Consider the following 16,821-nt stretch of genomic DNA (forward strand, 5'->3'; position numbering starts at 1 on the left):
TTCTAAAATGAATTACGTATTAAAAAAACCACTATGGAAAATACTAGAGTTCTAGGACAAGGCATATGTTGAAATTCATTATTCAGAACATTCTAGAATAGTACTTTAAAAGAATGTGAACATTCTTTGTGGCTTGCACCAGTTCCTGACATTTCAGAAGACGCTGGATATTGATTATGAGAATAAAAGAAGAATAAGGACTAGAGAGGATTCATATTGATCTGCAAGATGATAATCTCATTCTATTAGATCAGCACTGACATATGAAGAGGAATCTGAAGAACTGGTCAGGTTAAAATCATTATGTATGTTATGACATATATAATGTCATATATAAACATTAACTGACATCTAATAGCAGAGCATACCCAGTAAACTTAATAACAATCTATTTTCCTCTTTCATTTCAAACCTCAGTGTTTATAAGGAAAAAAATTTACTGACTTTTCGTAATCTGAAAATCTTCTATTTCCGTGCAGGGAGTAACAGCCAATCCATACCCTCGTTACATCAAAGGCTGACTCACTCTGAAATTGCTTCTATCATCTTTTTACTTCCTATTCCTATGGGATGTACTTTTTGCTCTCATCATGAATGCCTTCTTGGCCTTACCTGTATCTTTCTTTGTGGCTTTATGGTAGTTCTGTGAGATGCGGATCCTAAATTAGTTGTTCTTGCTGGCACCCTGGACTCTCCTTGGTTCTGGACTACTGACCCCACACCACACCAAGTTATCAATTGCTATGCTCAGATGGTGGAAGAAGCCACATATCCATGCTGATCCACAGAGCAGAAATCTCTACTTTCTAACCACAAGTGAGCCCTCAATATTATCAGAAAAACACTGAATTATATGGAAATTATCTTATCCCAAACACTGGTTTTATGCTTTTCTTCATTGATTGTGGACCATTTTTTTTTATTTTAAAAGCTCATTTACTGTTTTGCTAGCTTGGGGTATTCAACAAATGGGATTCACTATCCACAGGAAAACCTTTTTTAAAAATGTTATCTACATTTCAATGTGATTTAAGTATAGTTTCCAGATGAAATTAAAGTGTCAGGAAAGAACTACCCAAACAAATGAAATATAAAACCAATCTTAGGAGCTATAATATTAATCTAGCTCCCTTTGCTCCAACTGCCTATATAACAAGCAACTTTCTGATTAATGACAATTTTACCAGGTGTATGAGGTAGAGATTACTTCAGAAAGCCGAATGAATCTTCTCATCAGTGGAAAGTAAAACAAATTAATAAAACTGATCTCAAGCAATCTTGGTTCATATGAATCTGTCCACAAGGGCTGGTCACCTTGGGAACAATGATACAAACCACATGTTTGAACCTCACAGTTGAAGGATCAGCACGTATGATAGCAACAGCACCGAGGTGAGAAGCACAAGGCCTCACTAATTAGTGGACTAGAGCTGTCTTTGGCTTGACCACAGGTGCTGCCCACAGCCCTGAAACAGGCTAGCATCTCACCTTGTTTGAGGATACTTGGGGGAAAAGGCTCAGGTCCTACGGAAGCGAGAAAGGACAGAGGAAAATGGCAAGATTTGAGGTTTCACCAGTGGAAATGGATTGTTATACTGCAACATTTTATTATCTTCTTTACAAGTTGATATATTTAATTACCTTAAGGAAGCAAAATGTGTTAGAGGAAGAACACATTTACAGTCACTCTTTTTCAAATAAAAAAATAAAGAAGCATATACAAATAAATGAAAGAAAATATACTTAAAATTAAGTTGCTCTAAGTCTTTTTAAGAATGAGGCAGAAAAATTAAAGCAAACAAAAAAAAAGAATGAGCACAAAAAAAGTACTACTTACAATTATCTTTTTATTATAAAAGATATTCACTTCACAAATCCTATCATTTTCTTTCTGGATGCCATTTTTAAGCTTTTCTATATCAAAATGAGTATTCAACCACTCTTCCAAAAACTGGGTCATTTCTTTCCTATTACTCAGTACTTGTTGAAATTCCATCTTTACGCTGTGGAAGTCACATTCCGAAAAATCTTTGAGAATTTCCTGTGTGAAAAATAAGCATTGAATCTCCTGAATCTTAGGAAAGTTTTTATCTAAATATCAGACAAATATCATAAAAAGGGGAAAATAACCTTACTGAACTTTCACTTCTAATATTTTGAAGTAAACATAATTCTAATTTATCCTCATTATATTAGAAATATAATTCTAATTTAAATAATAAAATTTTGGCAGTATAGGCTATGTAACAGAGGCACATCTACAAATTCTGCCTTTTGGCATTTTTAAAACCTGTTCAAAACTATGAATCTGTGACAGTGTCTGAAATGTTTCTGGATGCAGCTTTTCTGTGCATACAGCAGGCCTTGCATGCATACTGGGAACTGCAGGGGCCTCACACTGCTGGGTGAGAGCAGGACACTCCATGTGGGGTTGCTACAATACAAATGTCTGTGACTCCCAGTCACAGATCTGGGAAGTTTTAGAAGGCATTTGGAAACTTATTCTGGGCTTCCAAGAAATCCTACTTGCTGATATTAAGTCTACTTTTCTATATCTGTGTAGTTCTGAAAGGAGGCTAGTCTATGACTTGGCACTCTTTACATCTGGCCAGCTGTCATCCTGCAACCTATTTTTTCTCTCCCCAAAGCCCCAGTAGTACATAGTTGTATATCCTAGTTCTAGGTCCTTCTGGTTCTTCTCTGTGGGACACTGCCACAGCATGGCCTGACGAGCAGTGCCAGGTCCACGCCTAGGATCTGAATCAGTGAACCCCAGGCTGCCAAAGCAGAGCACAGGAACCCACTTGCTACGCCACCAGGCTGGCCCCTCTGCAAGCTGTTTTTAATTTCATAAATGAGAATGACTCTAAGCACATGAAGAGTTACCTTTCTATTTGATAAAAAGACTTAAAATCTAATTAAATCCATTTTAAATAAATCATACCTCAATATGTAGATCCATTTTCTGGCTCAACTGGAGGTCCCCTAATTCTCTGGATGGTACATCATCATCTTGTTGAAGATGCTGCATTTTACTTAGCAGTTCATTTTGCTTTTCCACTTCATCAATAAAAACCATTTCAAGTTTACTGATGGATTCATGTTGTTCTTCCTTTATCTTTGTAACATGGCTTAACACATACTTGCAGGAAAACATGAAACAAATTGGGAAATGAAACTTTTATCACGTTTAGAGGAAGTTCTAAACTCTCAAGACTAAGAGGTGGGGCGGCTTGTCTTGTTTGTCTCTATCCTCTGAGGAGTGAGGAAGAAGGGAAGAACCTCTCTCTATTCCCAAGTTTCTACTCTCAGCGTCTTCGGAGAGTGACTTCCAGACCTCTAGTTTCTTATTTCTGACTTCCTTCTGGAGCTACCTCAGGGATGTCCTACAGTTACCTCAGATTCAATATGTTTACAATGTAACATGATGCCTTTCCCTATAAACCCACCTTTTTCTATTGCCTCCTTTTGGTTAATTATATCACGCAGTTTTCCCAGTGAGATTCATTTCAACATCCTCTCCTGCCTATGTCAGCTGGGTGGCCAACGTGAGTGTGCCCTGCCTCAGGACTTACCTGTCAAGTGTGGCTTAAAGGGGACAAGAATTCGAATGCCCTGGTTCTATGGACCTCATGAATAAGTTCTGGATATCTGATTGTTAGGCTTTTGAAGACTATTAGAGCCTGAGGGGCAATCTACCTAGGTAGGGAAGATACCGCTTCCTACTTCCTCAACTTCCACCATTCCTTAACAATTTACAATCTGGCCTCTTTCCTAACCACTCAACTAAAACTGCTCTGACAAAGGTCACCAGTAAGCTCTATTGTCAACAATTGAGGGGATCTCTTCATTCATGTTCTGGCTGTCTGAAGCATCTGCCACTCTTGACCACTTCATCTTTGACACACTCTCCTCCACTGACTTGACCAATGGCACTTTTGCTCAGTTCTCTCTTATCTCTCTGACTTTTCCAACCTCAAACTCATGTGTTGCTCTCTTTTCTGCTACTGCCTCTTGAGAACTGATCTTTTCCAGAGTTCTCTTTTATCTTCACTCTATTATGCTTCTGGGTGGCCTCATTCACACCTGTTGTACTATCTATCACCAAATGCTGATGGATCCCACATCTTTATCTGTGGTCCTGATTTTTCTCCTGACAAACCTCAGATTCACAACTAAAAGCCTACTTGGTTTCTCTTCCTGGATGTTCCATTATAGGTATTTCTATCTCAAAACATCTCAAATTAAACACCAGATCTCTCCTCCTGCCTCACCTGCCTTCTCCCTTTCGTTTTTTCTTTCTATCAGTTAATGGCACCACTATCCACAAACCCGGCTAAGCCCAAATCCTGGGGCTCAGTCTGAACTTCCCTCCCCTCCCTCCACTGTCAAGCACATGGACCTACTATTGTAAACTGCCAAATATTTCTTTAACTTCTTTCATCCTTTCCATCCCTATGAATCCTTCCCCCATAGTACTGTCACCCATCACATCTCATCAGGACAATTGTAACTGCCTCTTGTCTCTTCTCTCTGCCACCAGGCTTATCATCCCCTGCAGACTCATTTCTTCTTTGTCTGTAGTGAAGTCTCTACAATGGCAACCCGATCACATTACTGCCACCACTTAAAATAACTGTCCAGTGACCCCTCCTCATCTCTAAAATGAACTCTAAGCTTTACTGCTTGAGCCCAGCTTCCAGTCCAGTCTTGTCTTCAACTTGTTCTCCAGGACATTGTCCACTACTGCACTTCTCACCTGTTCAAATGTCTGCCTCACCCACTGGACTAGGAGAGATTTAGCGGTTGCTCATCTCTGTCTCCCCAGCACCCTGACACATTGTTAAGGCCAAAGGCAGAGCTCAGGTTTTGTTGAATGAGCAGGTCCTAGATGCACTGAGGATCCTGCACATGCTATTCTCAGACCCATGCCATCTTTAATTCAGTAGCAAATGTACTAATTAGCAAATACACCAACTCCCAAAGCAGGACTTAAATATACTGGTTTGTAACTGAAATTAATGGCAATATTTACAAAGATATTACTAAAACAGGTGGTACCTTGAGTTTCTTCATGACTCTGTGGAACTCCATGGAACATCTCTGGTTGGCAGTGAGAAGTTTCTGAATCTGTCTGGTTTGTGGATGTGGAAGTGAGAGGTTTGCTTTTACTCTAATTGAAAGCTCTCTTTGGGTTTCAATTTCCCTCTCCAAGTCAAGGCAGAGTCCATTTAAGCACTCATAATGACTATCCATCTCTGTGTATCTCTTCAGAAGCTCCTAAAGGCAGTGAGAATTCATTCAATTTAATAATTCATTCTACTTTAACAATAAGTAGTCCTAGCTCTGGAATTGTAACAAAATTTATGCTTTAACACTTTCTATAGGGCAGAAATAAATTGAGACTTTTGTGTATAAAAAACAAAAAGAAAATGTTATTGTCGATTTTGGATTATAGAAATAATTATAATCATTGTGGAAATTTAAGAAGTTTAAACTGTAGGGGAGGAAGATATTTCCTCTACACGCTCTAAGTCCTTCTGGCTGGACAGCGAATTAAATTCACATGAGACAGAATAACAGGAGAAAATTAAACAAAGCTTTATAACATGTATACATGGGAGAGACCCAGGAAAACTGAGCAACTCACCAAAATGGCGGAAGCTCTCACCTTAAATATCATCTTCAGCTAAAGACAAAGGAGGATGTTGTGGGTAGGGGGAGTCAGTATGGGAGGTTACCAGACAAGTACAGTAAACAAGAGTAAGGTTATTATGCAGATTTAAGTCCTTGCCTTCCGCATTGATAAGAGTTTCTAGAGGTAAGGTCATCCCCCTTCTTCCTGGTACAGAGAGGGAGACATCTTTACAGATGGAGATTTCCCTTACAAATGGAAATGTCTCTTACAAAGGGTAACTTCTACTTTTCAGAGTTTCTCTCATGTCTGCAGTTTTTGAAAGTAACCAGCCCAAAATAATCTTCATGCCAAAGAGATATATCTTGGGGTGGCCAATTCTAATCCTCTATAAAACAGCTATAACAAAGAAAACCAGAAACAATCATTGTTATCATTTTGATACATTTTCTTTTAGTCTTCTAAACATCCATGATTTGAATGAACATTTACAAAGTTGGAAGAGAAATTTGCATGAATTCAATCTAGTATGTATTGTAGGTCAAGGCTGAATGCTAGCTTCTGTTGACAATAGGTGGTGTGAGTGAGCAGATAAAACTGATGAGGATCAAGGATGCCTCAGGGAGAAAAGCCCAAGGCTTCCTGGCCTACATACCAATCTATATCATCCTCACAGAAGCATGGGACATCCTGACCTCATTCAATCTGATTCTTACCCAAAGTTATAAGACCACCTGATAACCAGACTCCACCTGCACTGATACTTTTTTTACCTAATTTTTCCTTTGTCTTGTAAAGAAGCAACTCACATACTTATGCCTTATAAATTTAGCCCTACCCTCAACCCATGTTTGCAGCTCTTCACTGCCCATAGGTCCTGTCCCCATGCTACTCCATGCTACTTCCTGAATAAAAGAGCACTACTGCCAGACCTTGAGAGTCCAAGAAATGTTTCTTTCGACTCCTCAGCTCACTGAGCCAGCATCAAAACGAGTGACAACAAATCACATGACCTACGTTCTATTATCTGCCTAGAATCTGAGATTTCTCACCTTTTATCAGAGTTAGAGTTCAGGTTCTAGCCCTGTCACTTCCTGACTGGGGAAATCCTTGAGCCATTCTCCCAACTACAAAATGAAGACTACAATAATTTCCACAAAGTTTTCTAGGGAATTAAGTAAAATGTTAGATAATATCTATATATAACCTATAAAATACATATAGACACTATAAATTAAAGGAAATAAAATTATATTTGTAGAAATGCTTCTATACCCAAGTTTTAAACTTAGACTTGGTTTCAAATCCTAATTTTACCAATTTACCAGCTGTGTGACCTTGGGCAATGACTGAACTTCCTCCTGGGCCTCAATTTCTTTGTTTATAAATGGAACAATAAACTCTGTCTCATGAGGTAAAGCACCCAGTCTAGTGCCTTATGTATGGCAGACACCCATTAGGCCTAGGCCCAGCAGCTCAACTTTCTAGAGACCAGACAGGTGACAAGCTGGTCAGGGCACAGGTGGAAGAACACTTTACATTCAATCGGGTATTAACATATTTAGTTCAGGGTGCTAAACAATAGAGTAAGGGGCTTCTGACAATAATGAGCTCTCCTTTTAATAATTTAAGGAAAACCTAGATAGATGTTCACTAATCTGGGATGTTGGAGAGGGGATTCTTGCCTTTGGTCTTAGGAGGAATCACCTTATGGTTGGAGCAGCACTGTCTAGTCATTCATTTGTACTTTTAATAAATACATATTGAAGGCTGACTTCTGTCAGGACTGTGCTAAGTGATGCAGCCATAAACACACAGAAGTCTTTAGGGATCTTGTGTTCTAATAGGGGTGACAGTAAATCCTGTTGGCTTTACCCTCACTACATGTTCAGAATCCACACACTTCTCACTGCTTCCACTACTACCTCTCTGGGCCAAGCCATCACCATCTTCGCATGATTACTGAAATTAGTCTTTCAAATAGTCTTCCTGCTATCACTTAATTTTCAACACAACAATCAGAGCTATCCCTTTAAAATGTAAGTCAGACCATGTCTCTCTCGTGGTCAAAACTCTCCAGTGGATCCACATCTCGTTCAGAGTAAAACCCAAAGTCTTTTAAAAGCCCCACAGCCTGCTTCCTCCTGTTAACTCTGACCTCGTTTCTCATTAGCTTTCCCCCTTGTTGATGTTGCTGGAGCCCACTAGGCAGCTTCTGCTTCAGGAGCTCTGTCCTTGCTGTTCTCCCTGCCTGTTCTGCTCTCCACCAGATACCTGTATGTCTCAACCATTGACTCCTTTCAGGTATCTGCTGAAATACCACCTTTCCAGTGAAGCCTCAAAATCATAAACCCTACTGTTTTTTTTCAAAGATTGGCACCTGAGCTAACATCTGTTGCCAATCTTTTTTCTTCTTCTCCCCAAAGCCTCCCCAGTACATAATTGTATATTCTAGTTGTGAGTGCCTCTGGTTGTGCTATGTGGGATGCTGCCTCAGCGTGGCCTGACAAGCGGTGCCATGTCTGTGCCCAGGATCTGAACTGGGGAAACCCTGGGCTGCCGAAGCGGGAGCACAAACTTAACCACTTGGCCCCAGGGCCGGCCCCAAACCCCACTGTTTTGTTTGTGTATGTATGCATGTATGCACACACATATCTGTACTAGATTATGAAGTTTAGAAGAATACTGAGCATTATCTATTCATTCCATAGAGGTGCCTGTGACTCCTCAGGCCTTTGGAAGGGCCCCAATATTTATTTGTAATTTGAACAGGGGCACTTACTTTTATCCTAAAGCACTTTTCTCTCAGGCTTTCTGTAAGGTGCTGTTTTCCATCACATAGCAACATTTTTTCATATTTTAATACCTCTTTGATGTTCTGTTGGTCCTGCTTGGATGGAAAGAAATAAACAAGGCTTCAGCTATAACTCCATTCATATATAATGTCTAATCATTTACTTTTTCAATTACACATTGTACATTATTTCAATAATGGAATCAAATATTATACTTGTAACACAAAAAAATGTTAAAAATGGTCAGAAAATGAATAATAGTATCATGAAGTCTTTTAGTGAGTAACCTCAACTCATTGGGGAAAAAAGTGGGAGAACCACATATTTTTTGGAGACAGAATCTGTTCCTGTAACCTTCATAGCTGCAAATTAGGTTTTAGATTTATCTCTGGTTCCTACTCTTCCAGATCTCTGCATTAGAATAATTATTGCCAACTAAACATGCTAGCACGACTGTCTGTACTGTCCATGGTGCTCCAAGCTCCATTCATATATTCTTCCCAGCACCTTGGACCAGAAAATTCATACCCTGCCTACATTTTGTATTTCTGACTACAAGTACAAAACAAAACATTTTCTCCCATTTGTTTATCTTATTTACTGCAGTACCCAGAAGACTAATTGTTCAATGATTATTGGTTGAATGAATTAAATCACTTTATAAATTTAGTTAGGGTCCACATAAATATGATTCCCAAGTGTCTGATGTTTCTATTGAGATTGCAAATGATACTGTTTTCCACTTTATTCTTTCTTCACTATTGAAATATGAGAATGAAAAAGATTTTTATAGATTTCATAAACTTTCTTATTGATCTGAAGTTTACATTACTTTTTAGAGGATTCAGTTCAATTTCTTTTTTTGTATTCATCTTGCCTTCTTCCCTTCTAATGTCACTAACAAGAGCCCACGTCTAACCCTATCAGGTAGAGATAGAGAGATGGGCTATTTAATCTTTTGTAAATCGAATCCTTCAACTATTTCTCCATTGAGAATAATGCTATTTCTTGGTTTAAAAACTCTTTTAAAATTTCATTAAAGAAAATAGTCTGCTTATTGAACAAATTTTTTCTTAAAAATAAAGAATTAAAATGGTATTTTCTGAAATAGATTTTAGCTTCTTTTAAAACTGTACTTGCCTGTTTGTGTGAAAAGTTATAGTAATAGTTTTCCCATTATCCTCCGTTTGTAGAAATTTCCCGGAAGAAAAAAGTAAAAACATTGCTACCCTTTTCAAAAAAGCTTGTTTCTTATAAATAGTTACTAGATAGGGGTAGATTCTGAACTCGCTCTAGCTATCATTTCTCTTAAGGTTTCTCTGAATTGGTCTCTTTCCATTTTTGAGAGACTTTTATGCTCCTTAGCTCATCTCTCTCCTTAGCTACAATTCTTATTTCTTCAAGGCTTTCATAAAGTTTCTTAGTCAAGTGTAAGTTATCCATTTCCCCATTTTGCATAGATAAATTTTGGGCCTCAAACTGCTTCTTCAATCCTTCCGTTTCATTCATTTTTTAATGAGTTTTACTGACATCTTCTTTCACTTTAAGAAGTTGAAGCTCTTTTTTCTGAAGTTCTCGGATCTTGAGATAATTATAAAACAAGTTAGAATGCAAACAGAACTCCTTCAAGGACGGAAAATAGTCTATTTGTTACATACAAGCACATATCTATGTCTATATATCTATTTCTATCTCCTTGCTGAGTCTACAAATAATTTTGGACACAACTACTCCCAAAAGAATAAAACAACAATACCTTTTCCTGTAATTCATCTTTTGCCTTATTTAAATCCTTTTGAATATTTGAAATCTGGGTTGTCTTTTCTGAAACTCTCTCTCTGAATTTATCAATAGTTTCCTGGTGTTCTTTCAAATGCATACGAGCAATTTTCAGTTCTTGTTGTGTTTCCAGATCCTTTATTATTAGAAGAAATTGAGAAATATGATAATATAAAGGCACATTATCTTTTCTTAATGATGAACTAGTTAAAGTAAAAAAATGCATTCTCACAGTTAAAAACCACCAACACACCACCCCCAAATCAGAACAGTATGGAAGGATAGAGAGTACAGACCCTGTCCCTCACCTCGCCCATCCTAGTCCTGCTCCTTGTTGAACTGGCTGCTTGCTCTTCTCCTTTCAGACCCCTTGGACACCCTTCTAGATCAACGTCACAGAAAAAGTGTCCCATTCTTATGCTTAGTGTTCCCTTATACAGACAAACCCCACTTAGCCAGTGCCTTATGGCGGACACTTGGATTGCTTTTAGCTTTTGTTTACCACAAACAATGCTGCAGTGAATGCTGTTGTATTTCTGCCCAAATGTGTGAATATATTGGTTGGATAAATTCCTAGGAATGGAATTGCTGTAACAAACGTATATGCTGATAAATTTTTAATAAGATATTGTCAAACTGTCTCCCTAAAAGGCTCTAACATTTACTTTTTCACCAACAGTATCATTTATTTAAAAGAGAAGGAAGCTTCTTGTATTAAAAATATGTGTGCTGGACAGGAAGAAAGAGTATAACTCACTCTAGCTATGGTTTCTTGTAGGTTTGCCTTCAGTTGGTCTCTCTCCAGTTTGAGTGCCTCTTCCACTTTTCTTAGATTATCTCTTTCTTTCATTACAGATTTCATTTCTTCAAGATTTTCATGAAGTTTCTGAGCCAAGTTTAAGTTTTCCGTTTCTATTTTATCCAGAGTTAAACTTTGGGCCTTGAATTGTTTCTTCAATCGCTCTATCTCGGACATTTTTTTTCTGTGTCTCACTGACATCTTCTTTTAACTTAAAAAGCTGATGTTCATTTGCCTTAAGTTCTTGGATCTTATCAAGATAATCATAAAATAACATGTCAGGATACAGATGGTTTTTAAGACAAGTATAAAGAATAGTTTCTAAATTGATTAAGACAATAGGCTTCTAATGTCACTCATTAATATTCTGCATAATTCCACACAGAATTTATTTTCTTTTGAGATTATATACGTAAGTGTATATATATATACACACAAGTGTGTACATATGTACATATACACACAAGTGTACATATAGATACATATATATACTTGTGCATATATACACATGTATATAGATGCACTCATGTACATATACACATAAGTGCACTAATCTTAAGTGTATAGCTCAATTATTCTTGACATATGTTTACATCTATGTAATAACAACCCAGATTAAAATATAGAACATTTCTAGCACCCCAAAAAGTTCCTGTGTGCCCCCTTACTACAGCCAACCACTATCATGACCTTGGTCATCTTAGGTGACTTTGCCTATTTTTGAACTTATAAACCACAAGGTGTAAATCCATTCTCCCAGTGAAAGGCATCTGAGTTGTTTTCAGTTTTTCACTATTATGATTAGAGCTGCTATGAACATTCTTGTACATATCTTTATGTGGAAGTATGCGTTCTTTTCTCTCAGGTACATACCTATAATCGCTGGGCCACAGGCATGTACATGTTCAGTGTCAGTAAACACTGCCAACGTGTCTTCCAATGTGGCTAAACTATTTCATATCCCCAGAGGATTATAGGCACAAATAAGTCAGACAGCCAATCAAATAACCCTCCCCTCCCCCCATACCTTTTCTTGTAATTTAGTGTTTGAATTTTCTAAATCCATCTGCATATTTGATATTTCATCTGTCTTCTCAGAAACAATCCCTCTGAGTTTATCAATAATTTCCTGGTGCTCCTTCAGATGCATGTGAGCAATTCTTAGTTCCTCTTGTTTTTCCAGATTCTTCATCATTAGAGAAATTTTGAGAACAGTGACATATCTTAATGTTAAAATGTTAGTATTTTTTTAATGAAAATAACATATTTTCTTAGTAAAAATAATAAAACTATTACTTCTTACTCTGTATTTTTGTTGTTAGAAAGTGATAAGCTTTTCCTCCCTGTCCCCACCTCCCACAGCCTGCTCCCACTTTCCAGAGGCAAACATGTTATATGTGCACTATTCTACAGCTTGCTTTTCCTCCTAAGAGTCATTCTGGGCTTTCCATATTAGGACGGTCAAATCTATTCCATTTTTTTATTAGGTGTTGCATAGTATTCTGACATATTGCTCTTGTTTACCCAGTTTCCTTCTGATGGACATTCAGATTGTATCCCATTTTTTATTACAAATTGCTACAATGAACAACACTGTGGTGTATATATGTGTATGTATATATATATATTTCTTTATCTTAACAATTGATTAAGTATACATGTAGGATAAAGTCTATGAAGAAAATATTGCTTACAGAATTTACAATTTTCAAGAACAATACCAAGTTACGTGCCTAAAAGTTTCTATCAGTTCACTCACACCAGCAGCACCATCATGTGAAAGCAGGGCTCACTGCTGTCAGCAAAGCCCACGCTTCCTCACGAGGGAGGGAAGGAGTATTGCTTACTGTAGCTTCCGTCTCTCGCAGGCTTTCCCTGAGCTGCTCTCGCTCCGTTCTGAGGGTTTCCTCCACTCTTCTGAGGCCATCTCTTTCCTTAGCAACAAGTTTTATTTCTTCAAGGTTCTCAAGATGTTTCTGAGTCAATTTGAACTTCTCTGTTTCTATAGTTTCCAGAGTTGAATTCTGGGCCTCTAATTGCTTCTTCAATTGCTCTGTTTGATGCATATTTTCCTTGAGATCATTTTTTGCCTTAAGAAGTTGATGTTCTTTCTCCTGAAGTTCTTGGATCTTGAGATAAGCATACAATAAATTATGATATAGATAGATTTGATAAAAAGCTAAATAATAGTTTCTAAATTAATAGGCAAATCTTTACTTGTCTCCAATTTTAGGCTAACTCATATCTTGTTTCTTTACACAAAAGACCTGATTCAAACTCTCAGCTACTCAGATAACAACTTTAAAAAAATACCTGTGCTTTTAAGGCAGTATTTGTGTTTTCTAAATGTATTTGCATATTTAATATTTCATCTGTCTTCTCTGAAACAACTTCTCTGAGTTTATCAATAGTTTCTTGGTGTTCTTTCAGATGCATGTGAGCAATTTTGAGTTCTTCTTGTTTTTCCAGGTCCTTTATTTTAGAGACAGAAAAACAGTACATTCAGAGTAATACAATTCAAACAGTATGTAGAAAGCTACAGGGTAAGAAGATTACCCTCCCTCCCTACTCCTCCCAGTCCTTATCCTCTAAGTTACTTTTAGGAGTCAATACATGCTAAATACACCACTCTACAACTCACCCTTGTCCCCAACAGGATGCTGCCAGATCAGTGCCGTGCTGCACCGCACCCTCTATCTGTTCCCGGATTCTACGGTCCAAATGTGCTGCACTATTTAATTAGGTTGCTACTAATGCACAGTTAGAATTTTTCCTATTTTTTTGTTAGCTTTATTTTGTTATTGCAACTTGCTGCCATGACTATCCTTCTACAAATATCCTTGACAATTGTGCTAATGTGTGCAGGATAAATAGCTACAACTGTACTTTTTGGGTCAACGAATAAACTCACAGAAATATTTGGAAGATATTACCAAATGTGCCCCCTCCAGCTTTCCCCAACGTTGGACCAATTTTACACTCCCACCAACCCTACTGCCCACGGCTCTTGTAGGACAAAATGTCCTATTTACTATATGGGGAAAGATGGTAACTCACTCTGGTTATGGTCTCTCTGAGGTTTTCCTTGAGCTGGTCTCTCTCTACTTTGAGGGTCTCCTCCACACTCCTAAGGTCATCTCTTTCTTTTGTAACACATCTCATTTCTTCAAGGTTTTCTTGGAGTCTCTGAGTTAACCTTACGTTCTCCATTTCTATATTTTCCAGAGTTGACTTTTGAGCCTCAGATTGCTTCTTCAAGTATTCCATTTCACACATTTTTTCCTGAATCTCACTGACAACTTTCATCTTAAGAAGCTGATATTCTTCTTCCTGAAGTTCTTGAATCTGAGAAAATCATAAAACAAGTTAGGACACAGGCAGAGATCTTTAGGAAAAAGACAATTGTTACTACATTAAGGTAATCACTTTTGAGGCCGCCCCCATGGCTGAGTGGGTAAGTTTGCATGCTCTGCTTCGGCAGCCCAGGGTTGCAGCAGTTGGGATCCTGGGCCCAGACATGGCACCACTCACCAAGCCATGCTGAGGTGGCGTCCCACAGAGCACAACCAGAAGGACCTACTACAACTAGAATATACAACGGTGTACTGGGGGGCTTTGGGGAGAAGGAGGAGGGAAAAAAAAAGGAAAGAAGATTGACAATAGATGTTAGCTCAGGTGCCAATCTTTAAGAAAAAAAAAAAAAAGGTAATCACTTTTACATTTTAGTCCACTGTATGTACTGTTTTCTTCCACAGGGATCTGAGGTACACTACAATCAGACATCATTCCCCAACTTAACAAAACAAGACCTACCTTTTCCTGTAATTCAGCATCTGAATTTTCTAAATCTCTCTGAATATTTGCTCCTTGATCTGTCTTCTCTGAAATATTCCTTGTACTAATGGTTTCTTGGTACTCCTTCAGAAGAACATAAGTAATTTTCAGTTCCTCTTTCATTTTTTGTCCCTTTATCATCAGAAGAAAATTAGTAAAACTTAATAGTGAACATCTTTGTCAGCACCTTAACCCCATTTTTATATCCAAAAAACGTTAGAAGAAGGAAACTTACTTCAGCTACAATTTCTTTAATGTTTTCTTTGAGTTGGTCTCTCTCCATTTGAAGGGCCTCTTGTACCCTTTTCAGTTCATCCCTTTCCTTCATTATAACTTTTATTTCTTCTTGACTTTCCTGAAGTCTCTCAGTCAACTCAAGCCTCTCGCCTTCTATACTTCGTAGGGACAACTCTTCAGCTTTGAGTTGCTCCTTTAATTGTTCCAGTTCACTCATTTTTTCCTGAGTCTCACTGTTTTCTTCGATGCTAATAAACTGTTCCTGTTCCTCATGAAACTCTTGGATCTTAAAATAATGATAAAATAAGTTAAGTAGCCAAAATACACACATACATAAAACATGTGTGTTTATGTGTGTGTGTGTGTGTGTGTGTGTGTGTCTGTGTGTATATAATATATATATTTTTTTTGGGGGGTAGATTAGCCCTGAGCTAACATCTGCCACCAATCCTCCTCTTTTTGCTGAGGAACACTGGCCCTGAGCTAACATCCATGCCCATCTTCCTCTACTTTATATGTGGGACACATGCCACAGAACATAACCGCTGAACCACCAGGCTGGCCTCTGTATGCATATATATATATATTTTTTTTAAAGGAAAAAACCCAGGATGCTTTCCACAACAATTGAGAATGTACACAGTAACCTGTGCAATTCAGTTAGGTACCTTCCTCAGGTTTTCTCCCACTGTTCCTTCACCCCCAATTTACCTTTTTCTGTAATTCTTCATTGGTTGTTTCTAATTCCTTTTGAGAGGTCGACAGTTCGGTTCCTCTCTCTGAAAGATTCTCTCTCAGCTTAGCAATAGTTTCCTCCTGTTCTTTCAGGTGACCACGAGCAAATCCAAGTTCCTCTTCACTTTCTAGGTGCTTTATTATTAAAGGAAATTGTAAGAAATGTATAGAAACACTATAACCACGACATTTTAACTCCTTTTTCCAAAGGTTTAGTTTTTAGGAAAATATTTGCTCCCAAACTATTTAAAAACCACACACATGGGGAAAAGGGTGAGACTTACTTTAGCCATTATTTCTCTGTTTCCTTTGAGTTGGTCACTTTCTGACAGAATAACTTCTTGCAGCCTCTGTTGGTCATCTCTCTCCTTGGCTACAGAGTTCATGTCATCGCGACTGTCCTGAAGTCTCTCAGACCACCTGAGCTTTTCCACCTCTGTTCTTAGTAGTGCTGACTCTCGGGCTTGGAGTTGCTCCTTCAATTGCTCCATCTCACTCACTATTTTCTTAGTCTCATTGTCTTCTTCTTTCATATTGCAGGACTCTTCTTGTTTGTCTTGAGCCTCTTGGATCTTAAGAGAATCACAACACAATTGATATCCAAAGATACTTTATTTTATTTTAGAGGAAAAGAAATCAGGATATTTTCTAAAACAATTAAGTCAGGATTCAATGGCTCATTTATAGAGCAATCTTTCTACTCTTCCATCATTCAGATATTTAACATTTATTTATTGAGGGCTCACTGTGTTATCAGTACCCTACTAGAGGCTGGAGATAAAATAGTAAATGAGACTTATACGATCTCTGCTTTTTTGAGACTTATACTTTAGGGAGAAAGACATTATGCCAAATCTTACCAAACAGATGTGCTGGGTTCTCCCAGGGTATTAAGAACAAACCTAACCCACTGTGAGTGGTGAGGAAGGACTTCCTAGGGGATGGAAATCTTCAGCTGAGATCTGAAGGATGAGAGCCATGGTTAGGCAAAGGAGGGTATGGAAATA

The 16,821-nt window shown here is 37.9% G+C and overlaps 1 long non-coding RNA gene and 1 pseudogene across 1 annotated transcript in view; one reads left to right on the forward strand and one right to left on the reverse strand.

The window, feature by feature from the left end:
* The window catches only part of LOC123284396 (uncharacterized), a 55,089-nt gene that overhangs the window by 23,509 nt on the left and 14,759 nt on the right, over positions 1–16,821 (forward strand). The window lies entirely within an intron of this gene.
* Positions 1–16,821, reverse strand: part of LOC123284397 (centromere-associated protein E-like) — an 84,479-nt pseudogene that overhangs the window by 16,820 nt on the left and 50,838 nt on the right.

The sequence above is a fragment of the Equus asinus genome, unplaced genomic scaffold (genome assembly GCF_041296235.1).
Source record: "Equus asinus isolate D_3611 breed Donkey unplaced genomic scaffold, EquAss-T2T_v2 contig_618, whole genome shotgun sequence".
Classification (NCBI taxonomy): domain Eukaryota; kingdom Metazoa; phylum Chordata; class Mammalia; order Perissodactyla; family Equidae; genus Equus; species Equus asinus.